Source organism: Ambystoma mexicanum, chromosome 3q (assembly GCF_040938575.1).
Source record: "Ambystoma mexicanum isolate Mex_15411 chromosome 3q, UKY_AmexF1_1, whole genome shotgun sequence".
In the NCBI taxonomy this organism is placed as follows: domain Eukaryota; kingdom Metazoa; phylum Chordata; class Amphibia; order Caudata; family Ambystomatidae; genus Ambystoma; species Ambystoma mexicanum.
The window spans coordinates 1,282,355,412-1,282,379,230 of record NC_090926.1 but is presented as its reverse complement, the minus strand read 5'-3'; the positions used below and the strand labels follow the sequence as shown (position 1 = coordinate 1,282,379,230).

General features: G+C 47.8%; 1 protein-coding gene across 3 annotated transcripts in view; it reads left to right on the top strand.

Moving 5' to 3' along the window:
• The first annotated feature begins 2,430 nt into the window (after positions 1 to 2,430).
• The window catches only part of CRB3 (crumbs cell polarity complex component 3), a 165,862-nt gene continuing 144,473 nt past the window's right edge, over positions 2,431 to 23,819 (top strand). The window contains exon 1 of one of the 3 annotated variants that reach the window (XM_069604350.1): positions 2,431 to 2,546. The gene's annotated coding sequence lies outside the window, so the exon portion shown is untranslated. Of the gene's footprint in view, positions 2,547 to 2,687; positions 2,749 to 23,819 lie in introns of those variants that run through there. The other 2 variants (XM_069604352.1, XM_069604351.1) reach the window with 2 other exon arrangements.

Here is a 23,819-nt window from a genome sequence, read left to right as displayed (position 1 = left end):
AGTAGCACCCGGCACCTGCTGGACACCCTCACGCGAGCCCCTCTTCTATGTCAGTGGCACATGTGCCACCCAGCCCTCAGGTGACACCCTCCCGCGATCCCCTCTTCTATGTCAGTGGCACATGTGCCACCCAGCCCTTAGGTGACACCCTCCCGCGAGCCCCTCTTCTATGTCAGTGGCACATGTGCCACCCAGCCCTCAGGTGAGCAGCACCCGGCACCTGCTGGACACTCTCCCGCGAGCCCCTCTTCTATGTCAGTGGCACATGTCCCTCCAGCCCTCAGGGGAGCAGCACCCGGCACCTGCTGGACACCCTCCCGCGATCCCCTCTTTTATGTCAGTGGCACATATGCCACCCAGCCCTCAGGTGACACCCTCCCGCGAGCCCCTCTTCTATGTCAGTGGCACATGTGCCACCCAGCCCTCAGGTGAGCAGCACCCGGCACCTGATGGACACTCTCCCGTGAGCCCCTCTTCTATGTCAGTGGCACATGTGCCACCCAGCCCTCAGGTGACACCCTCCCACGAGCCCCTCTTCTATGTCAGTGGCACATGTCCCTCCAGCCCTCAGGTGACACCCTCCCGCGAGCCCCTCTTCTATGTCAGTGGCACATGTGCCACCCAGCCCTCAGGGGAGCAGCACCCGACACCTGCTGGACACTCTCCCGTGAGCCCCTCTTCTATGTCAGTGGCACATGTGCCACCCAGCCCTCAGGTGACACCCTCCCGCGAGCCCCTCTTCTATGTCAGTGGCACATGTGCCACCCAGCCCTCAGGTGAGCAGCACCCGGCACCTGATGGACACTCTCCCGCGAGCCCCTCTTCTATGTCAGTGGCACATGTGCCACCCAGCCCTCAGGTGAGCAGCCCCCGGCACCTGCTGGACACCCTCCCGCGAGCCCCTCTTCTATGTCAGTGGCACATGTCCCTCCAGCCCTCAGGGGAGCAGCACCCGGCACCCTCCCGCGAGCCCCTCTTCTATGTCAGTGGCACATGTCCCTCCAGCCCTCAGGGGAGCAGCACCCGGCACCCTCCCGCGATCCCCTCTTCTATGTCAGTGGCACATGTGCCACCCAGCCCTCAGGTGACACCCTCCCGCGAGCCCCTCTTCTATGTCAGTGGCACATGTGCCACCCAGCCCTCAGGGGAGCAGCACCCGGCACCTGCTGGACACCCTCCCGCGATCCCCTCATCTATGTCAGTGGCACATGTGCCACCCAGCCCTCAGGTGAGCAGCACCCGGCACCTGATGGACACTCTCCCGTGAGCCCCTCTTCTATGTCAGTGGCACATGTGCCACCCAGCCCTCAGGTGAGCAGCACCCGGCACCTGATGGACACTCTCCCGTGAGCCCCTCTTCTATGTCAGTGGCACATGTGCCACCCAGCCCTCAGGTGACACCCTCCCACGAGCCCCTCTTCTATGTCAGTGGCACATGTCCCTCCAGCCCTCAGGTGACACCCTCCCGCGAGCCCCTCTTCTATGTCAGTGGCACATGTGCCACCCAGCCCTCAGGGGAGCAGCACCCGACACCTGCTGGACACTCTCCCGTGAGCCCCTCTTCTATGTCAGTGGCACATGTGCCACCCAGCCCTCAGGTGACACCCTCCCGCGAGCCCCTCTTCTATGTCAGTGGCACATGTGCCACCCAGCCCTCAGGTGAGCAGCACCCGGCACCTGATGGACACTCTCCCGCGAGCCCCTCTTCTATGTCAGTGGCACATGTGCCACCCAGCCCTCAGGTGAGCAGCCCCCGGCACCTGCTGGACACCCTCCCGCGAGCCCCTCTTCTATGTCAGTGGCACATGTCCCTCCAGCCCTCAGGGGAGCAGCACCCGGCACCCTCCCGCGAGCCCCTCTTCTATGTCAGTGGCACATGTCCCTCCAGCCCTCAGGGGAGCAGCACCCGGCACCCTCCCGCGATCCCCTCTTCTATGTCAGTGGCACATGTGCCACCCAGCCCTCAGGTGACACCCTCCCGCGAGCCCCTCTTCTATGTCAGTGGCACATGTGCCACCCAGCCCTCAGGGGAGCAGCACCCGGCACCTGCTGGACACCCTCCCGCGATCCCCTCATCTATGTCAGTGGCACATGTGCCACCCAGCCCTCAGGTGACACCCTCCCGCGATCCCCTCTTCTATGTCAGTGGCACATGTGCCACCCAGCCCTCAGGTGACACCCTCCCGCGAGCCCCTCTTCTATGTCAGTGGCACATGTGCCACCCAGTCCTCAGGTGAGCAGCACCCGGCACCTGCTGGACACCCTCCCGCGATCCCCTCTTCTATGTCGGCAGCCCCAGCACGTGTCCCGCGTGCTTCTTTTCTCCGCGCCCCGCCCACCGGGCACGCAGGTGCGCCTCCTGGCGTCCTTCCTTTATGTCTACGCAGGTGCACCTGTTGCTCTGGTCCTTCTTTGGTGTTTGCGGGAGCAGCACGGCAGGCAGGTGCTGCGTGTAGTCCTTCCTCGCTGTCTGTGAGCGCGCGGCAGGTGTGTCAGGCGGAAGTGCGCCTCAGGTGAGCTCCGGCGCAGGGCTGAGCAGGAAGCAGGTGAGGCGGGGGTGAGGGCGAGGGATAGGAGGGGAGGGGGCGCTCCGCAACATGGCCAGGCCGGGCTCAGACTAAGGGTGGGAGACTAGGAGGGGCATATGGAGGGAGGGGGGCAGCGGGCGAGTAGGAGGGGCCTGGTATGGGAAGTGGGCAGGTGTCAGAGGTGGCTAGGAGGTTCGTGGCGAGAAGCCGGGGCGGCAGGGTAAGTCTATGGGCCAGGCCTGCATAGGGGTGCAGGGGGAAGGGAGGGATGAGAAGATGGCCAGGGGGGGGTCAATAAAGTGAGAGAGCGGCCCTAGATGGGACTGGATGTGGTGTATAGCTGGTCTAGAAGCCCCTGCTCATGACATATGGGGCGAGAGGGGGGGATCGTGGGGGAGAGAGGGGGGACACGGGGGAGGGGAGGTCACAGGAGGAAAGAGGGGATAGGGGGTCATGGGGGAGGGGAGGTCACAGGAGGAGAGAGGGGATAGGGGTGACGGGGGAGAGGGGATAGGGGGTCACGGGGAGAGGGGATAGGCGGTCACGGGGGAAAGATGGGGTGGGGGTCACGGAGGGGGAGAGATGGAGTGGGGTGCAAGCTGACACAGCTGGATTGGAATAGGCGCCCTGTTTGTGCAAACACCATGTATTCACCATTGGGGAGGGGGCAGTGTTCTGACGGCTAAGTGGGGATTAGCGGGGGGTGGGGGAGTCAGGGCATTTGGACTTTATGCTCGGATACTCCTGCTTGGTCTAGTTGGTTAACTATTAGGAATTTGGCACCAAGGAGCTGGATGCCCGAGCTACACCCTCTCCTCCCCCTCCAATGGACTGCTCGGAACAGAGGGCTGCATGTGTCCCCATGCGTAGCCATACCGCCATACCTAGAGCTGGCAGCCCCGCAGTGGCCAGATTACATGGGGCAGGGCACCTTCCTCCTCCAGGTGGACGCCCCCGAGCTTGAATACCCCTTCTGGGATGGTGCCAAGACCACCTCCCCCTGGAACGTCCTGCTTTCATAAGCCTCTCCTGTGCACTATCACTGTTCTCCTAATTAAAGGGACATCGGGTGGGCGAAGTGCAGAATATCCTGCGCCCGGCAGGCACCCAGTGCTCCTGGGAGTTGATCGCATGTCCTGCTTGCTTTGAGGGACTGAGACGTCGTTCTGGAGACAGTACACAAACCGTTCTTCTCATCAGCTAACTTTTTGGCATCCAGTAAAAATCTACTCGGTGAAAAAGTCAGAATAATGCAGTGAAAATGTTGCCGAGCAAAAAGTAGTCAAAAAGGCTGCCGAACCGATACCTACTGCATTGAAGAAGGGAAAGCCTGCACCCAGGAAATAGGTGCATCCTGGTGGTGCTATGACAGTGGAAATAGAATCGGATAAGAGATGGCATATTCCTGTGCCATGAGGGCATTGCCACGGTGATAGTTAATAACAAAGGAGAAATGAGAGGCTCTGTGGCAAAGAAAAGTGCAGATCTGTGACCGACCATTGTCTCCAGTGCCGGTAATAGTGCATACATTTGAAATACAAAATTGGTTCTATCGAAAAAAAAAATGCAGCTGAAAAGTAGACACAAATGTATTGCTGCTAGGATAATTGGTAGGGTATAGGAGGGTTTAGTGGGCTTGTGATTGCCTGTTTAAGGGGTTAGACTTAGAGTAAATATGTTGGGGCTTGGTTAGGCTACATTAAGTGTTAAAGGGATACAGAGGCTGGGAAGTGCTGTTGGTGTGAGATAGCGGTTTGGATAAACCTAGTGGTTAGCAGTAGGGCAAGTGTTAGTTACAGTTGGGGGGAGTTTAGTATCACAGAAAGGGTTTCGGTTAGGGCAAGGGCTATGCAATTCGTGGTGAGCTGGTAATGAGGTTGCAGATTTGTATTCAGTAATATGCAAATAAGCTTTAGCGTGCTGAAGGGTTAGTGTTCTGTGAGTTCATGGTATGATAATGATTGTAATTAGTTTGGAGGGGGGTTAAGAATGGAGGTAATTGTAAAGGTTTTGTAAGAAGGGTCATATTTAGGGTTACAGCCTTGTACTTTTGTGTATTTAAAAATAGTTTTTTTGGCGACCTTCTTACTGGCTACGATTTCACACTTGGTATTGCTTGTATTGAATGACTCATTTTTGAAAATGACTTTGCTGACTACATTTTCCTGGGGACATTTTTGGTGCAGTCTTGCAATCGATAGCACGTTTGATTGGCTGAGTTTTCTATAGCTCAGGTCTAGAAAGGAGCACAGTCAACAGGATGCAGCCCTAGCAAGGTGCACGTAGGGGATACAGGGTAGAGGAAAAGGCGGTCACCTTTTTTATTTATTAGGGGTTCTTCAGTTTTCCTCCCTCTAAAGCTCTATCCTTTTGAAAGTCACACGACCTGGATTTCCATATCAGCCCACATCCCCTGGCTTGATGAACCAACGCATGTTCCCTTTTAATCGCACCCACCCTCGAAATCCCCGAAGATTGCAAATCATTAAGCCAAACTTCTGTTTTATTCCCTCCTTTTTTCTGTACCAAAGTGTAAAGAAATTTTAAAAAGCAACTCTGACTTTCTTTTTCTGTCGTTTCCCTCCTGGGTGCAGTACCCTCGATTATTCACTTCCTTAGATTTTTTCAATACATTTTTTTAGTTTGATATAATCCACACTGGAAAAATTCACCACAGCAGCACCTGTAATTAAGGGGGTCCACTGCATTGCTAGGCTAAAATGGTAAATGGAGGTCTGGCAGGACTAGATGGGCAGGCTTACCACCAGTGGTCGAAGTGTACGAAAAGAAGTAGTGGAACTATGTTCCCTGCCGGTCTGCATGCACCCACGCCCCCTCCCACACAAAATACACACCCCAAACACTTGTACCTGCTGTTTAAGGGAACTTTCAGTGAGTTTCAACTTCTTCCTGCACTTCTATTTTAAAACGAAACCATTCCGGAACAGTTTCTTTTTAAAATAAAAGTATAGGAGCTGTAAAAGGTAATTAAAAAAAAAGTAGAGCACTGCTCCCGCTCACTTCGACCACTGCTTACCACTGAAGTGAGGTGGCCATTGCACACGTGGGAAAGGTGAGGGCGCTGCCATGAAAATGTCACCGCATCTCCAAGAGTGGATACACTAGTAAATGCATTTATGCTTGCCAAGGCTTAAATCTCTCACGATTTGCAAAGGCATGTTACACACAGTTCCTCCTAGATTCAACCAGTACATCTTAAGTTAAAATAATGACCTTCTTTGTATTGGAAGCTCCAAGTGCAGGTCTGTGTGAGGTAATATTAAACTTGGGATTGCATACGAATCCGCGGTTGCTGCTCGGAAGAGACATTTTAGAGCTGACTTGAGATATTTTAAAAAAATTGATCTATGATCCCGATTTGAGACAGCGGGAAATGGTGCAGGCTCGTGCAAATTCTAAAATCTGGGTTAGCTTCATACATGGTCTTTGTTAGGCAGAATCCTGTGCAGTAGCGAGCACTACACAAGATTAAGACTACAAGTGGTAGCACAATTTCACCTTTGGTACAAGCCTGTACTACACAGAAAAAGTGGTAGCAGTGGCTGAGCAGCCAGACTTATCTCAAGAGCAAATGAGCAGTAGTAGAGATTACACAAATGACTACAATTACTGTGACTCATGGTACCTGGTTAAAAAGTACATTTATTTTTATACCATCTGTTCACAAAACACTTCACTTCTACTAAATTAAAACCACATGTCAAAGATACTACACACAACCAATGCCCCTTGTGCAGAACAATTCAAGGTAAGTACCTTTTGGATTTGACAGACCGGTGTTGTGAAACAAAGACGTTACCGTGGGTTATTACGCAATCACTTTTTGACAGTAATGACAGGTCAGTCTTACGAAAGAAAAGTGTACCCGTGGGAAGAAATGCACCCGAAGTCAAACACACTTAGCACATGAATTAACACAAGAAAATTGGGGATAAAAATCATAGGCAATACTTTTGTCAAGGCAGATAGAATCAAGACACTTTGTAAAATGTAGATAAAAGTCAATAGGCCTACGCCAGTGTCAAATGGGACAGAGCCCTGTTGTTGAGGATCACAAGGTTAGAACAGTTCATGATCTGAGATTGCCAGGAGTACTTGGATATTGTCAAAAGGGAAGCAAAAGTTCTCAGAGGGAAGGAAGACGAGGACAAGCCTTGGGTGAGGAGAAAGGGTTCACCCTGTTGGGCAGAATCCTGTGCAGTTCCCTTGGAGAGCACTACAGAAGATTAGGACTAGATGTGAGAGCAATAAATCCCATTTGGTATTAGTCTGTACCACAAAGATTTAGTTGGTAGCTGTGGCTGAGCAGTCAGACTTATCTCAAGAGGGAGATGAGCGGTATTCAGGGTCAACACAATAGGCCTACAGTACTATGGAACAGGGAAACACTGACCAAAGCTTTGTATTAAAAAGTAGATATATATTTATTTTTTACACTTCTAGGAAAGCGCATTCATCATGGCCATCAAGCAAGTTAAAATAAGTCAAAGAAAAATATACACTCCCTAGTTAAATTGTAGACCAAGTGAACCAGAGTGAAACTGAGCAAAACGGCACAGTGAAAACCACACACAAGGGATACTCTAGCAATTTCTCCCAAGGGAGGGAAAGCACAAGTTATACAGAAGTATCTTTACACACCCTAGCAACACTTCCATAAGTTTGTGAACCAGTTTAAGCAAGACGGTGCTTCAGTATAGGAAATACTTAAATGAAAACTGAGCAAAATGGCATTTCACAGGTTTTAAAAAGGGAAGAAAGGGTAGTTATAAGAAGTAGGTGCACCAACACAGTTCTAATTGAGAAGCAATCTAAAGAAAGCAGTTCTAACAAATGTAGCCAGAGTCAGTAGTACAGGGCAAGGGCCCAGGAGCAAAATGTTCTTGTAGCTGCAGTCAGGTCTTTGGTTAACGATTTCGAAAAGGTGGATTCAGAAGGTGAAAGACAATGTTAAGAGAGGGGGGCGGCCAACCCAACAGGTAGGTAAAGGATTTAAAACACCTTTATAGCTACACACATAAAGGGAGGCCTGGCGGAACAAAGTACCTTTAAATGAAGAAGTGGCTCCTGCGGTGGCAGTTGTTCCTGGTAGTTCCTGCTGTTCGGGGGATCCAGCAGAGGAAGAGAGACTATCGTCGTGGAGGAAGGTTCGAGTTACTGCACTACCCAGGGATGAAACCAGCCGCGGTGCTGCCCGACGAATAAAAGGTACGCTCCTTTAAATCGCGGTCCGGGTGGATGGGTGCCTGGCTATCCAGTCTCCAAGTACAGGGTACTGGCGATTGGACCAGGGCAGGGCAGGTCCAGGAAGGTGATTGGCAAACTGGTTGGCCCCACCAGCTCAAGGGAAGAAGGCTCTTGCAGATGAAGATCTTCTCTTGTCGTGTGGAGAAAAGTGGCGAGACGTTGCAGCAGGGCTTCACCGGTGGTTCAGTCGTTGCAGCAGTCTTTGGCTTCTCTCCTCTTTGGCTTCTTAGTTTCAGTGGCAACGTCTTGTTCTTCCAGTCCTCAGCTTTTATGCAAAAGATCCCCATTCATACAGCCTAGCTGTCACTCGTGGAGTGGAGTGGTCACCTTGGAGGGAGACCCTTCAGCCTATCAGGATAGAGTGTGACATGGGTTGCTGAGGCAATCCTGTCCAGGGGTCCTACTCCCCCTCCCACACAATGGACCCACCCCAGACTCAGTGGTGCCGGAAGGAGGGCTTCTTGGCAGAAGCATGCCAAAAGGACAAACAACCAAAGGATCCCCGACCTGGGTTAGGAGTTTAGAGAAAGAAGTTATATTAAAGTTCTGGCAAATAAAACCTACCGAAGTAAAGTTACTATTAAAGTACACCGGCGGTATGTTAGAGGCTGTCAGAAAATGTGGTAGCCTCGAACAATGGGAAAATCTCATAGGAAAATATTTGCGGTCGAATATTTTTGGTAGTAACCACTGCCACCAGCCAGAAACATTTGAGGGGGACTGTGCGGTACCCTCTCGAAAATGAACATAAGGGAAAAACTATTAACCCTTCCCAGTACTTCCATAGTAAGATGGGTTGTACTGGTTTAGTTCACAAAAATTGACTAGTAAAGTCAATGGGGACTTTACATGCCCTGGGAGACAGTAGTCAGTCCCAGGGTAGGGAGTCTGTCTGTGGGTCACTACGACACCACTGTGTCAGTGCACTGAGGTTGCTGTGTAACACATGTGAATAAAGATGGTTCCTATGGAGGTGAGAGAAACCCCATACACATTAAACACAAAAATAGCCTAGAACACACACAGCAAAAATGCCTAAGAGTCGGAAAACGAGTCTCACTCTTAGCAGAAAAAAAAAACCTTCAAATCCAGCAAAGCTGCTGGGGGACTCTATAGGTAAGGGAAATTAGCCATCGAATGAGAATTCTCCCTAACACACCTCAATTCCTCGAACCTGGACACAGTACCTTATTTGTTTGAAGAAAAGCTGGTGCTACGGCAGTTGTTCCTGCAGACTCGCGGTTCCTGGAGCTTCAGTCGGGGGGACAAGGACGACGCCTGGAGCGATCTGCACTACCCAGGGATGAGGCCAGCAGCAGCGAAGCAACAGTGAATAAAGGGTGCGCTCCTTTAAAACAGGAGAGGTTCTTCAGATAGCTATCCGGATCACTACAGCTGTGTGCAGCGATTTTCGACCAAGAAGAGGGTCCTCTGGCTGTGGAAGGTGAGCTGGTTGATCCCACCAGGCTCAAGGGGAAGAAGACTCTAAACTGGATCTTCTCTTGTCGTTGAAGAGTAGATAGCTCAGGGCTTCACCGGGACTCTGCAGTTGCCGCAGCAGTCTTCTTCTCCGCTTCTCTTCGGTTCTTTTCCTTTCCAGTGGCGACTCTGACTTCCAGCCCAAGAGTCCTACCTTTTATGCCAAAATCCCCCATTCACACAGCTTGGCTGTCAATCACTCAGTAGCGGGGTTGTCCGGCCCGGAAAACCATCTCAGCCAATCGACACAAAGTGCGACTTGGGTCTCCAAGGAGACCCTGTGCAGGGGGTGACTAAACCCCTCCCTCACATTCAGCCCACCTAGACGCCAAAGGAGGGCTTCTGGACAGAAGCCTGCCAAAGGTCGCCGAACAAAGAAGGCAAACCTGGTTTGCTGCGCGAACACAAGAAGGACTTTAACAAAAAGAAATGGCAATAAAACCCAACCGGAGCCGAAGTATTTGGTCAAGCACGTTTAAGTTAGAGGCTAATATAATAGCCTAAAACAGTACCACATTTATATAGTATAATCGCGGTAGAAAAGTTAGGGTAGATACCACTGCCACCAGCCAAGTCAAGAGAGCAAAATAAAGCTCAGTGAGGCACAGACAAAAAGGGGTAGGAATTAACCCTTTGCAATACTCCATGTAAAATGGGGTGTATTGGGTCTGCAGTTTAAATGACTACATAAAGTAAATGGCAACTTTACCTGTTTATGGGGGACAGTAGTCAGCCCCAGAAAAATGGAGTCAGAGGGAAGTCTTGGAGACCTCCCTGTGTCACTGCGCTGAAGGTGCTGTGTAACACACACAAAGTGGGGCTCATGGAGTGGTGTAGCTCCAGAGCCCAAGATCACACAAACAGTTGAAATACACATGGCAAAACACATGTAAGAAAGGGAAAAGGGCTCTCACTCTTACCAGGTGGAAAAAATAAACCCCAGAAATCCAGCTAAACTGCTGAGGTGATGGAAATTATGAGAATTCTCCCTAACAGTGTTTGCATTTTGCTCATTGGAAAATTGTCGTCCCTTCATAAGAGACATCTGTAAATTCTGGCACTATGTTAATAAACTTATGAGAAGGAGGAATCCTAAAGTCAACGTAGTGTAGGAAAAAGCATGGGTGGAACACGTGGAGACACCTGGCTGTAAAGAGCAGGCCATTTGAGGCATTTTCGTATCTGGCTGCTGCCCTCCCTAGTCAACTTTGTAATTGTTTATTTGTAAAGCGCTAATACCCAAGTGAAGTGCTTCAAAGTGGGAGGGGAACAAGGGAATACAGTTGTCCTTCTTAGGCCTTGAAGATTCCGAATGATCGAACATCAATAGCTAGCATACTAAGCCGGGTGCATATCTGCTAGTAATGTGTATGACGTGAGGGTGAGGGTGAGGAGGAACATGCAGAGCAATAAACTACAATACTGGACAGCCAACATTACAAATTGCTAGGTGGCTGGTCATCACAATGGACCTATGAATGAGTATTTCAAGCACGACCAAGCAAGAGAGGGGAGACGAAGGGAGGACCGGACAGATTTGCTAGGCCTCGTACATTCAAGTGCGCAGGACGAGTGAGGGAGGGGGACCAGAGCGCCCAGTCCAGCATGGGCCTGGGTTAAGTGCAGAGTGGTTGCTCCTCTCATACAGTAGAGTGCAGAGGACTGTAGGCACATGCAAGACTGGCGAGGGAGCCTGGGACCTCTGTGGCTCTGGAGGTGCACCAGGCGACCAGGGGGGGGGGGGCGAGAAGAGGAAGGTCTTGAGTTTCAGGAACTTAAGGAGGTCTGGCTCAAGACAGAGAGGAAGGTAAGCTGTTCAGAGGGAGGCAGGAGGCACCTGCAGAGGAAAAAGATCTACCCCCAAATCTGTTTGGAGAAATGGCTCACCTGCAGAGAGTTGGTGGAGGCCTTGCAGAGGGCTCTAGAAGGAGAATATTTGGGAAGAGAGCGCTGTAGATAGTAAGTGCCCCGGCCCCAGAGAGCCTTGTGGACTATGCAGAGGGAATTCAACTTGATCCTTGCTGCCATGGGGAGCCAGTGGAGTAATTTCAGCGTCTGAGATGCGGTCCCTGGGCTTGAGGCCAAGGATAAATCTTATGGTTCCGTTCTGGATAGGTTGAAGTGGTCTGAGGGTAGAAATGGGAATATTGAGCAAGAGACTTTTGCATTAGTCCAGTCTAGAGAGAATCGGGGCTCTGGAGACAATGAACTTCAGGGGGAAGCTGAGAAATTATAAAATAACACTGAGGATGTGCAGCTGTCAGTGAGACGTTTAGGACATGTCAAGGATGTCAGAAGAGAAGGAGAGGGTGGAGTCGAAGATGATCCCCAGATTTTTTGCCTCACTGGAGGGTGGGGGCACTGGACCAAGGGAGGCCGGCCAGTGTGTGAGTGAGAAAGTGGCAGCAGGGGTCCCAATTAGGATGATCTGTCTTGCTGGCATTAAGGCAGAGATCATTAGCAGCACACCAGGACGGAATTTCAGACAGACGGTCAGGAATGAGCGAGGAGGAGGAAGGGGCTAGGGGCTGAGGGTAGCCTGAAAGAGCCGTGTGCCATCCACATGATATGATAGGTTATTTATAATGCGCTTGACACCAAGAGGTTTCTAAGCGGGGACCCGGGGATCGAACTTGTGTTGCTCCGTGGTGTCTTGCTTCCAAGGCACGTTGCCCCTAAGCTATCCTCCCGAGACCACATAACACTGATGGTGAAGGCAGATATCTTGTGGACCAAAGGGCCCATTTAGACATTGAAAAAATAGGGGGATAGATTAGATCCCTGGGGGACACCACAAGTAGAGAGCGTGATAGTGGCGAGAAAGGACCCAAGTTCAACCTGGGAAGGACGGTCAAAGAAAAGATGCAAGCCACGCCAGGGCCTGATCTGTGATGGCCAGGGTATCACATAGACAAGAGATCAGGATGTTGTGGTTTACTGCATCAAAAGCAGAAGAGCGGTCAAGGGGAATGAGGACAGAGGGAGAGTTAGTTGAGGTTTGAGAGCAGGTCTTCGCTGGTGTTTTGAAAGAGCAGTTTCCGTGCTGGAGAGTGGGCAAAGGTTTTCCTGAATCGGAGGGTTTTTTGAGAGGTGTGCACAAGAGAACGCTTGAGAGGTGTGCACAAGAGAAGGCTTGAGAGAAGTGAGGTAAACTCCTGTGGTGTGACGGAGAGGTTGCAGATGCCAGCCAAGGCTGGTGCTAGAGTCAATGATGTCCTTGATGGTTTTGGAAGGGCAAGGGTCCACCTGTTTGGATGAGGCTTTCATAGATTGGACTTGTCTAGAAACCTCCTCAGGTGTGACGGGGAGAGGGAGGAGAGAAGAGTCGGCATGGTGGGGCGGCCAAGGGGGCCCAGGAGATGATGGTGCATGAGTGGGTGTGGAGGAGAGAGAGGGCAGGACGTCCAGTAGGGTTGGCCAGGATGCCGCAGAGATGCAGGTTTGAATATGGACTCTTCTTGTGCCGGATGCAGTGTCTATATTGCCTTTGCAGAAGGTGGCAGGTCAGCCGGATCAGAGTCCTACCGAACCCTCATGACCGGGTTGCGAGTATTGGAGATGGAAGGTGAAAGTTAGAGAAGGTTGTGTCAGGGTGGGAGCCAGACACAAGAGTAGGAAGAGGGGAGTAGGTGGAGGCAAAGGCATTCACTGACACTTTTTTCATGGGTCGGAAGACCTGGTAGGTGAGAGGCAGTGCAGGTGTGCCAATGCTAAAGAAGAAAGCTTCAGGTGAGTGATCAGTCCATGAGCGTGAAGTAGTGAGAGGGATGTCCGTGGAGATGAGAGCATCCAGTGTGGCCAGCAGTGTGTGCCGGACCACAGGGTAGAATGTAGAAAGAGAGAGCGAGTCACATAGGGTGCGGAAAACTCCAGAAGAGTCAAGAGGGATGTTGAGATCCCCCAGCAGCAGGAGGAGTTGGGAGGCGGAGGAAAGGAGAGGATGCCAGATCTGCCCATTCCGAGAGGAAGAGGGTGGACTTGTCCGGCGGCCGATAGGTGGCCAGAGTAAGAGAGGAGACGGGAGAGAGAGAGAGCGCGCCTGGTCTCAGAGAGGATCTTGTAGCCTTCAGGGAGAAGTGTCAAAACTCGTGACAGAGCTGTCCTTAAACCATGTCTCAGTGAGAGCAAGAACATCAAGGTCCAGGTGTTCAAGGAGGTGGCAGGGGAGTGCTTGATTTCAGAGCGAGTGTGGCAACGTGGAGCAGATTGCCATTTTCTAAGGATTAGGTGTGGGTGCAGGGGACAGAGGTCCCACCTGTAACCAGCGTGTGTGCCAAGGAGATGGGGGCAAGTGGAGGCAGAGGGGCTGAAATAAATGCTGGCAAGGGAGCCGGGACAATAGTAGCTGGCAAGGGAGCCAGTGAAGGAGTGGTTGTAGATGGCAATGTAGCCGGTGGTGGAGGGGCTGAGGGCAAGGGAGCCCCAAATGCATGTTCCATGGGTGGCAAGGGCACCAGCATGGGAGACGCTGACAAGGATGTTAGTGCGGAGTGTGTGGGCAAGGAAGCCAGGATAGTGGACACGTCAAACAAGTCATAGTAAGAGGCAGTGTGACCAGGTAGAGTCAAGGAAGCCGTGGTGTGTTTAGCAGGCAAGGGAGCCAGGGAGGAGGAAGGCAGAAAGTTGAAAAGGCGAGGGTGGAGCCTATCAAAAAGGTTGGGTTGAGGCCCTTGTACCAAAACAGTAGCATTTTGATACATTTATGATGACCCTGGAGGTCGAGGCGGAGAGGAGGAGCTCCCAGCAGATGCCACCATTGATGTGTGAGGAAGAGTAAGGAGAGAGCAGAGCAACCATATGAATAGTCAATAGGTCGGGGGAAGGAACGACAGAGGATGGCGGTGAGAGTCTCTTTGGCAGAAGCACTGACATAGGTGTCGGCAATAGGAAGGCCTTGGCTGGAGCCCAGTGTCGTCCTTAAGTTTCTTCCTGCCAGACTTGGTGTACGGAAAAGGGTAGGAGATGGAGAAACAGTTGGGAGAAGATGGGTGATATAGAGAGCGCCAGTATAAAGGAGCATGGGACGTGCTACACTTAACCAGGCTGAGCAGCTGTGGCACATGAGAGGGAGTAGTTGACAGGAGGGTGCAAGCGGACAAGGAAATGCAATAGGAATGGGAAGAGACGGTGGGAGCTAAAGGTGGGGGGGGGGGGGGGTACAGGGAACAAGGGAGTAAGTAGGATTTGATCTAGCCAAACAAGGCAAATGCAGGAATGGGAGCACACCTAGATTCGATTTTTAGACGAACAGTCGCAATCAATGCATGAAGAAAGCACACCTAAAAATGAATATTGAGACAGAGGTATGGTATTAGAGCACAGCAGTACAGAAATGTGGGCAGTGTGGTGGGAGCTCTGGCAAGGAAGGTATCTATGTAATAGGTAGGTCATCCGTATGAGGGTACATAGGTCAACCGAGCAGGGACACTGCGAAATGCCTGGAAGACAGAGGGTAAGAATCCAGGAGAGATGAGGCAGGCCTTCCTGGTATTAATGGGGATTGGTATACATTTACCTCTGATGATACACTAGATATTTTAAAACTCAAACTGTCTATAGTGCCTGTCCTAGATGGCTTGCCGAACGTGGCATTTAAATCTTCTGCTGCCTACTGTGCCAGTATATTGCAGGCTGCTTTTTTTTGAAGATTGCCTACACTGGTATGATAGTGGGGTTGGCAGAGAGCCAATATTGTAGCTGTGTTTAAAAACAAAGGTAATGGAGGCAAGAGGGTGATGGAGGAAAGCCTTCTATTGTCTCTTAGCTCCGACAATCTCTCTATATTCTCGACTTGTATCTTTCAAAAACTAAATGAATGGGTTTTTGGCAGACGTTTATTCTCTTGTTAGTAGATGGGGTTCAGGAAAGGTTATGGGACCCTACACAATCTTTGGAGTTCGCTTCATTTGATCAGAACTACCCTCATAACGAAGGGTTCAAAACTATCCATATGCATTGTTGATTATGCCTCCGCCTTCGTCTCTGTTCACGTTTGTGTAGTAAACTGGAAGCATAGGGCTGTAACTCTTAAGTATGATTAAGCAATTGTATCAGGATTCTTCCATTTCTATTGGCTTAGATATGGAGGGACGCTTGTCAGCTAGCATTCAAACCAATCATGGGGTCAAACGGGGCTGCATGGTGGTGAAGCTACTTTATAATTAATACACATCTGATCTCACTATCTTGCTGCTTGTATTCCCCCCCCCCCCCCCCCCCTCTGTATTGGTGCCATTACGTTGCCCTGGCCCACCTATGCTGACAATGCCATCCTTTTGGATAAGAAGACAATCGTTGACCTTCAAGAGGATGCTCTTGTAGCATACTCTAAGGCAAATGGATTGTCCCTGAATGTAACCAAAACGAAAATCCTGATTGGAGACTGTAATAAAATACCTAAAAATTGTGTGGAAAATGGAGGTGAATGTGTGGAAGTTGTGGACGAGTAGACCTACTTGAGTGTTCTAATTAGAACTGTTTTTCAGAATTGGGCATAACAAGATCTATTCTCCTAAAAATCCTTTAAAAAGTACAATTAAGCAAGCCTTTCATTCCTACCAGAGGGGGATACTCTGTAGAAGGACTAATTATACTGTATAAAATCAGTTTAATGCCTGGTATCCTTCAGATTAGATGCTTTTGGAGCAGACGAAGTAAAATGGCTTGGTCAGCTTGAAGGGTAAAATCTGGAAAAATTGTTTGGCCCTTCCTCTGTGCCCCAAATGAAGCGGTTTGTTGTGAATTTGGACTTGCCTCTGCAATGACCCATTTCGAGAATGTTCTAGAGTTCCTTGTACCTGAAAATGAGGCACCAATCCAACTCCTCAACTTTGTACGGACATTTTGCTGCTATGTTAAATGGACTTGTATAATCATGAAATTTACTGAGCAAGTTCAACGGTTCCATGAATTGATTGATTTCAAAATGGAGTCTGCTTTTCATTTGGGTGCCTGCATAAGTCAAATGAAAAGGAAAGCGCTGCTATGGGACAGAGGAATGTTGGTTGAAAAACTAAAAAAAAAGAAATGTGCGTATGTAAAACAGTGTTTTCCATTTTCTCCATTTATTACATAATTATGAAATCTTGGGAACCTGGACTCATATTCCATATGCAAATAGAAAATGTTGGTTGCGCCATTTGGAGGTAGAAACCGTGAGGCATATTTTATGTGCTTTACTGCAAGAGAGATGTCAAGGGTCATTCTCCGTTTAAGGATTGAGTTCTATTTACTCTGGTCAATCCCTAGTAATGACGGCTGCTGCCTTTTTTTTCATATGGGAAGAATTTGAAAAATGATTGATGGATTGATTTTTCTGTTTTGTCTAGGTGTTAGAAGTATGATATATTAGCTTTTGATATTGGTATGTGATTGCATTTTCGATAATGTGTTATTGTAAATTATGAAATTTCTTTTGGGGTGTTGCTCGTGTAATAACCAAACGCACTATACATAAAAATACATTATCTTATTTGAAAAATCTAAAAGCACATATAGACGCATCAGATTCAAATAACTTTAGCTAATAAAATGCGGTTTAAGCGGTAGCCAATAATCAGTTGCTAAACCTAATGCAAATTGCATAGCTTGCATCCTGTGCCATCAGCCTTCCAGGTTCATAGTACTAATAGCATGCACACATTCTCTAAAACGCATAACTTCTTTTAGTGACTGCTGGGCATACCATATAAAAGTGCCTCGGTCTGCTTTCAAAGTCTGCAATATCTTTTGTCCCAAAGAAGTTCCCACCGGGCCAATGCCTCCTAATGTTGTCTGGGATTTATCCTAAAAGAGCCGACCAAGTCGTCTTGATTTGCAGTCAGGAAAGCTTTTCACATTGAATTGCAGCAGCAGATAATGAGAAGTTTCTAGCTTGCCACCGGCCACGTGATTTCCCCCTCCCAATCTTTTCTTCCCATATTTCCCACATAATTTGGTTTTCAGGTTGCAATGTAAGGAAGGGATGGTGTCAGATGGGAGCAAGCTATGAACATCAAATAACGCAGTCCTAGTGGTGTCTAGCCAAAATAAAAGGTCCTATACTTAGAAACCTATTGCCAATCCTTGCCTCTAAATACAAATGGTGTTGGAAACCGCGTTTAAAAAGAAAAGTGTTAACAGATTTATGTCTGGAGGTTCAGGCCGTTGGCCTCCCTTCCCTGCATTTTCAGCATGGGACAAGGCGGTTCACTCGATCGTAGCACAATCTCTGGCTTCTTTAGCACGAGGATCCAGATCATTGGCATCGGGGCTTATGTGCCAAAGTCTCTTTGCCTACCAAAGTCTCTTGACTCGGAGGGCCTGATGCCACAAAATAAACAATACGTTCTTTTCCTCTTTCAGATTTTGACAAGTACTCCATTCAGATGATTCACTATTCACCCCAGATCACCGTCAGCCGGGCTCAGATCCTCTGTCACAATGTTCATAGGATACTCTTTCTCGGGTGACTCACGGTTCACCCCATATCCCCCTCAGCCGGGTTGGGTCCCTTTAACGCAATTGGTCTCCCTCGGCCGTGCTCGGACCAATTTCAATTAGTATCAACTATCGAAGACTTTCGAATTTGTACAGGGTTTGGCTTGACTCGTTGCAAGACTACATCGATTTCACAATACCTTTCCCTTTTACATTTGCCACCTTTCAGTTGGATACCCAACAGAGGCTTTTGAATGAGCATCCACGTGGCGCAGGACCACGGTCTACAGTATCGTATCTTGGCTTCAAGGTTCAGTCACTCATCTGCTGTTTAGTTTTATTTGTGCACTTGCCACATACGCTTCGCACACCGTTCTCTTCAGTTTTCACTATACAATGTTGCTGCTTTCGACCTTGGCTTCAACACGGTCTGGTATCAGTCTTCCTAACTCACCGGCTGCGCTGACTTCACTGGCCCTACTTTGTTGGAGTGAAGGACAGTATCACGGCGGCATATGATCCTCCCCGCCTTTCAACACGGGAGAGCCCCAGATACTTCTGACATACAATGCAAGATTCTTCAGCCTTGATTCCAGGTCTTACGTTTCCTTTTCTCAAAGGTTCATGAAAGTAACGGTCTTAAGGTAAAGGGCACTTCCCTCCTTGCAATCCTCTTCAGTCTTGCCATCTTTCGCCGTGTATTAAACTGCCATCTTGGAACTGCTGCTTCGCCTTGCTTGTGTCTGCGCTGTTATGCTCCACCTTTTATCCGTGTGATGGAAGTCGGGTGTGTGTATGATCTGTAATTGCATGACCCTTCCTGGCCATTGTATTGGAACATGTTGGGTATGCGGCTCAGGTGTTCCGTTTTCTCTCACAGTGAGCTGTCCATGAGAAAGTGTTTGTGTTTAGAAAAGGGTGGGGGGGGGGTGTTTCGAAGTCCTCAGTATCCTACCTGGTAGGATGAGGTAAGTGTTGCAGGGAAGGGGATACCGTGTTTTGCCATCCAGTGCCCCGCTACACTCAAAGATCCCTGACCTAGGTGATCCTCCTCCCACTGGTCCCCCCGCAGGAACTGGATCTAAAAGCAATGGCTGTGTCCTGGCCACAAGGATGATGGATCCCCGGGGACTAGCGGGTGAGACGCCTTCAGGTGTCTCACAGCAGCCAGGTAATTTGAATCCTTAAAGTTGGTCCCAAAAGTATTGTTTACCTTGGCAAAACTATTTAATTACGCATCTGCTTCTAAAGATATTACTTCTTACAGATTCCCACCATCAGTATATAAAAGCCAAACCCCTCTGCTCTGGCCAAAGCAGAAAGTGATGTTCACCCTTGTTCCAAACAAGTGTGCTAATTCGAGGTGGTATTGGTTAAGCCATGGGCTGCTCTCCACAGCTTCCCTCCAATCTGATCAACCAACCATCCTAGGTTGCAAACCATAGACAACTGTTGGGATGACCACCTGTTTATAGAAGGCTCCACCACCCTCATATTGTAGATGGAACATTCTAATCACCATGGACTTATTTTTTCATTTACTTGTTCAAATGCAATTGAACGCCCAATAAACGCATTATCCATAAACTCCACCTAAATATTGGGGTCTTTGTTTTAGAAGTAAGAGTATCTTCGACTTAATTGTTTCTTTCTAAATAGGTTTGTTGTAAAACCATTTATGGTATCTATACTACTTTGGAGCCCCACTGCTGTATCATCCAGAAGGGTGCTGTTGTCAAACAAGGCCACGTAGCTCAGCTGTTGTGTACCCAGTTTGTGAGGGAAGTAAACTACTCAAGGCCTCGCCTAAGTCAGAAATGTACAGAACAAACAGTAAAGTCACCTGGGCACAACCTTGCTTCACGCTTGGGTTTGTGCATGTATATGCCCTTCCCGTCTACTCTTACATGTGCCAGTGTAATGTGCATATACTATTAGTGTAGATGCCCTTCCCGTCTACTCTTACATGTGTCAGTGTAATGTGCATATACTATTGGTGTAGATGCCCTTCCTGTCTACTCTTACATGTGCCAGTGTAATGTGCATTCCTGTCTACTCTTACATGTGTCAGTGTAATGTGCATTCCTGTCTACTCTTACATGTGCCAGTGTAATGTGCATTCCCGTCTACTCTTACATGTGCCAGTGTAATGTGCATTCCCGTCTACTCTTACATGTGCCAGTGTAATGTGCATTCCCGTCTACTCTTAAATGTGCCAGTGTAATGTGCATTCCCATCTACTCTTAAATGTGCCAGTGTAATGTGCATTCCCATCTACTCTTACATGTGCCAGTGTAATGTGCATTCCTGTCTACTCTTACATGTGTCAGTGTAATGTGCATTCCTGTCTACTCTTACATGTGTCAGTGTAATGTGCATTCCTGTCTACTCTTACATGTGTCAGTGTAATGTGCATTCCTGTCTACTCTTACATGTGTCAGTGTAATGTGCATTCCCGTCTACTCTTGCATGTGCCAGTGTAATGTGCATTCCTGTCTACTCTTACATGTGCCAGTGTAATGTGCATTCCTGTCTACTCTTACATGTGTCAGTGTAATGTGCATTCCCGTCTACTCTTACATGTGTCAGTGTAATGTGCATATACTATTAGTGTAGATGCCCTTCCCGTCTACTCTTACATGTGCCAGTGTAATAATAATATTAGATTTAGCAACGCAGGGTCACACCCCACTTAGTAAATTCTAACCCTTGCGACAGGGGAGGGGCTTCCATCTATAATTGCCTCATTTTGGCAACATTGTCACACAAAACGTCTGTACATTGTCAACATTGCTGCCAGAGGCGTTGCTGGGGGGTGGCTGTGGGGGCTATAGACCCGGGTCTTTTGGTTGTAGGCCCAGATAGAAACTCAAGGGTTACAACCAAAAAAGGCTAGCTAGCCTCCAGTCCCGACAGTCCCAAAATGAGCGTAGCTCCAGATCTTTTCCAGATTGCTGCCCCAAAAACTTATATATATGGCAGGAGAATCCTGTTTCTTTTAGCCCAAACCAATTTACCTCCGTAAGAAGCAATGTTGCAAATATTTTACTCAGTTCATCAAGTGATAATTCGCATAAGTCTCTCCACCCTTTTTATAGCTGGAAACCATAATTCACAGGATTATTTCTAGCAGCCTTTTTATAGCTGGAAACCATAATTCACGGGATTCTCTCTAGCAGCCTTTTTATAGCTGGAAACCATAATTCACGGGATTCTCTCTAGCAGCCTTTTTATAGCTGGAAACCATAATTCACGGGATTCTCTCTAGCAGCCTTTTTTTAGCTGGAAACCATAATTCACGGGATTCTCTCTAGCAGCCTTTTTATAGATGGAAACCATAATTCACAGGATTATTTCTAGCAGCCTTTTTATAGCTGGAAACCATAATTCACAGGATTATTTCTAGCAGCCTTTTTATAGCTGGAAACCATAATTCACGGGATTCTCTCTAGCAGCCTTTTTTTAGCTGGAAACCATAATTCACGGGATTCTCTCTAGCAGCCTTTTTATAGCTGGAAACCATAATTCACAGGATTATTTCTAGCAGCCTTTTCATAGCTGGAAACCATAATTCACGGGATTCTCTCTAGCAGCCTTTTTATAGCTGGAAACCATAATTCACGGGATTATTTCTAGCAGCCTTTTCATAGCTGGAAACCATAATTCACGGGATTCTCTCTAGCAGCCTTTTTATAGCTGGAAACCATAATTCACGGGATTCTCTCTAGCAGCCTTTTTATAGCTGGAAACCATAATTCACAGGATTATTTCTAGCAGCCTTTTTATAGCTGGAAACCATAATTCACGGGATTATTTCTAGCAGCCTTTTCATAGCTGGAAACCATAATTCACGGGATTCTCTCTAGCAGCCTTTTTATAGCTGGAAACCATAATTCACGGGATTATTTCTAGCAGCCTTTTCATAGCTGGAAACCATAATTCACGGGATTCTCTCTAGCAGCCTTTTCATAGCTGGAAACCATAATTCACGGGATTCTCTCTAGCAGCCTTTTTATAGATGGAAACCATAATTCACGGGATTCTCTCTACCAGCCTTTTTATAGATGGAAACCATAATTCACGGGATTATTTCTAGCAGCCTTTTTATAGCTGGAAACCATAATTCACGGGATTATTTCTAGCAGCCTTTTTATAGCTGGAAACCATAATTCACGGGATTCTCTCTAGCAGCCTTTTTATAGCTGGAAAACATAATTCACGGGATTATTTCTAGCATCCTTTTTATAGATTGAAACCATAATTCACGGGATTATTTCTAGCAGCCTTTTTGAGCTGGAAACCATAATTGACGGGATTCTCTCTAGCAGCCTTTTTTATAGCTGGAAACCATAATTCACGGGATTCTCTCTAGCAGCCTTTTTATAGCTGGAAACCATAATTCACGGGATTCTCTCTAGCAGCCTTTGTATAGCTGGAAACCATAATTCACAGGATTATTTCTAGCAGCCTTTTTATAGCTGGAAACCATAATTCACGGGATTCTCTCTAGCAGCCTTTTTATAGCTGGAAACCATAATTCACGGGATTCTCTCTAGCAGCCTTTTTATAGCTGGAAACCATAATTCACGAGATTATTTCTAGCAGCCTTTTTATAGCTGGAAACCATAATTCACGGGATTATTTCTAGCAGCCTTTTTGAGCTGGAAACCATAATTCACGGGATTCTCTCTAGCAGCCTTTTTATAGCTGTGAAATATAATTCACGGGATTATTTCTAGCAGCCTTTTTATAGATGGAAACCATAATTCACGGGATTATTTCTAGCAGCCTTTTTATAGCTGGAAACCATAATTCACGGGATTCTCTCTAGCAGCCTTTTTATAGCTGGAAACCATAATTCACGGGATTCTCTCTAGCAGCCTTTTTATAGCTGGAAACCATAATTTACGGGATTCTCTCTAGCAGCCTTTTCATAGCTGGAAACCATAATTCACGGGATTCTCTCTAGCAGCCTTTTTATAGATGGAAACCATAATTCACGGGATTCTCTCTACCAGCCTTTTTATAGATGGAAACCATAATTCACGGGATTATTTCTAGCAGCCTTTTTATAGCTGGAAACCATAATTCACGGGATTATTTCTAGCAGCCTTTTTATAGCTGGAAACCATAATTCACGGGATTCTCTCTAGCAGCCTTTTTATAGCTGGAAAACATAATTCACGGGATTATTTCTAGCAGCCTTTTTATAGATTGAAACCATAATTCACGGGATTATTTCTAGCAGCCTTTTTATAGCTGGAAACCATAATTCACGGGATTATTTCTAGCAGCCTTTTTGAGCTGGAAACCATAATTCACGGGATTCTCTCTAGCAGCCTTTTTATAGCTGTGAAATATAATTCACGGGATTATTTCTAGCAGCCTTTTTATAGATGGAAACCATAATTCACGGGATTATTTCTAGCAGCCTTTTTATAGCTGGAAACCATAATTCACGGGATTCTCTCTAGCAGCCTTTTTATAGCTGGAAACCATAATTCACGGGATTCTCTCTAGCAGCCTTTTTATAGCTGGAAACCATAATTTACGGGATTCTCTCTAGCAGCCTTTTTATAGCTGGAAACCGTAATTCACGGGATTCTCTCTAGCAGCCTTTTTATAGCTGGAAACCATAATTCGCGGGATTCTCTCTAGCAGCCTTTTTATAGCTGGAAACCATAATTTACGGGATTCTCTCTAGCAGCCTTTTTATAGCTGGAAACCATAATTCACGGGATTCTCTCTAGCAGCCTTTTTATAGCTGGAAACCATAATTCACGGGATTCTCTCTAGCAGCCTTTTTATAGCTGGAAACCATAATTCACGGGATTCTCTCTAGCAGCCTTTTTATAGCTGGAAAGAGGGTTCCCAGTAAGAACGGGGCATCGCTTTTTTGTTTTTATTTATTTTTATTTTCCTCTTGCAAAAGACAACCTGGACCCAAAAGGATTTGATTTTTAGTTTGATATGTCGGAGAATACAGTCGCCAAATAAAGCAGCCCTTAATGTGTGTTGTCTCCTGCATAAATAAGTAGACACTAAATAATCAGGACTTGTTGGGCAGGATTGCCACTGAACTAAGAGGCCGGAAAAGGGAGGGCGTCCATATGAAGTTTTGACCAG